The sequence below is a fragment of the Dipodomys ordii genome, unplaced genomic scaffold, assembly GCF_000151885.1.
Source record: "Dipodomys ordii isolate 6190 unplaced genomic scaffold, Dord_2.0 Scaffold98, whole genome shotgun sequence".
Classification (NCBI taxonomy): Eukaryota; Metazoa; Chordata; class Mammalia; order Rodentia; family Heteromyidae; genus Dipodomys; species Dipodomys ordii.
In genome coordinates, this window is record NW_012267314.1 from 5301954 (window position 1) to 5303935 (window position 1982).

The window sequence follows — 1982 nt, forward strand, 5'->3', positions numbered from 1 at the left end:
GTTGAACTATACAGTTTCCTTCATTTGGATGTAATAATTGAAGACAAGGTTTACAATATCCTTAACTGAAGGCAAGGACTTCTTTCCACTAAAGAAAAAAACCAAAGATAGGCACTTAGGTCTGATTCTAAGTTTGAATTTGTCTTTCAGGACCCATGGGTCACTTGAACTTCTGGTCACCTCATCCACTTATTAATGAGTTACAGAAGCACAGATTCTACTTTAAAGAGTTCACTAAGATCTGAACAGTGGTATTGCATGTGTTCTTTGGAGCATACTTTTAAACTCAGGAAAAGTTATTTTATGAAGCCAGGAGAAAAATGAAATGCAGCACATTTAGTGGATATGTTACTGATCTAATTAGCACATTCATCTTTCAGTTTCTTTATGATTTAAAACGTAAAGCAATTTTACTAGATACTAGTTTAGACTTAAGAGGGGGAGAACATGAGTTCTGAATCACAGGAATTTTTGTTCTATTTCCTGTTAACACACGGAGGGTGCCACCATTCAACATATTAATTCCACATACATTTTCTTAAAAGCTGTTAAAAATCTCTTAAACTGCACACTTCTATAGCTCACAAATCTGGACAATTCACCCTACGGTTTCTAAGTAAAAAGCATACAATCAAATGAAAAGCGAAATCTTCCTTTATGACAAACTGCTATGTTTTCAATTTTAAAGTTCCAAGTTGTCAAGTTGAAAAGTCAATAAGGAGTTCGTGAATTTAAAAGTATTCTGAAAAGGTATTAAAATTCTGCTACTGTACCAAGAGTATGGTAAATAAAAGAGTATGGTGAATAAAAACTGAAAGCACAAATTTTATTCCATACCCATTAAAGTTAAAATTGCATCAGGAGCAATATTTTGAAAACAGAAGTGCATTCCTTTTATAAAATGTGAATCAACCTGACCCTAAAACTGGGCCAGTCACAAACTTACAAACTGAGTTAAGTTACAAACTTAACTGAAACAGACAAAATGGATGCAAAATTCTACTGCTTTACTGTTGGCTTGAATTCGACCTTAGTGTTCAAGAACTTTCCAATGAATAAAGGCACTGAAATGGGCTGCTCCTCAGCTCTGGGCACCTCAATTTCATGAAGCTCGGGAGAAAGTCTTGTGAAGGTGCACATAAACCCGCCCCCCGCCCCCCACTCTCTTGGAAACCCCTCTTATCAGAAACATTTGAAGAATTTCTCCACAACAATTAAGCTGACTTGAATGGAAACCTAACATCCCAAATATACTATATATGGAATGAAACGTGGCCAAACACTTAAATACGAACTCGCACGGCCCCTGACACTTCGGCACACAACTCTGCGCGAGCCACGCTACAGCATCCGCCACGCACGGGAAGATCCACCTGTCACCTGTCAGCCAGGCCAAGGGACCCCCGGAGCCTCGCAGTTGGTTCACCCACTGTCGCCGGGGTTTGGGGATCGGTCAGAAAGCAAGAATAATCCCGGGAACCCTAAGGGGCCACACAGTCTCAGCGGGGCTTGCTCCCCACTTCAAACAAGGCTGCCGAGAAGCCCAAATCGGACCCCTGAGAAAACGTTCCACTGTCTTCTTCCCCCTCCCCGCCCCAACACCTCGGTCCCTAAGTCATCTCCATGCCGACCTCGGTTCCCCCATTTGCCTCCCCCCCATCCCCGCTCCCACGCGGGGGGCGGGTCGGGAGCAGCAGCCCGCACCGCCCCCTGGTACCCCCTCCTCGGGGCTCCTCCGGGCGCCCCCTCCCCCTCCGCACAGACGCCCCGGAGCCCAGGCCAGGCCCGATGCTCCCCACCCCCACCCGGTCTGGAGGACTTGGGGGGCCTCCCTCGGCCTCGCCGCTGCGGGAAGGACAGGGGCGGAAGGGGGGAAGAGGGCGAGGGGGGGCGGACGCCCCCACGGGGGCCTCGCGAGTCGGTGGAGCACGTCTCCGACCCTGGGGAGGTGCGGGGGGTGCAGGGGGGGTGCCGGGCTGGGG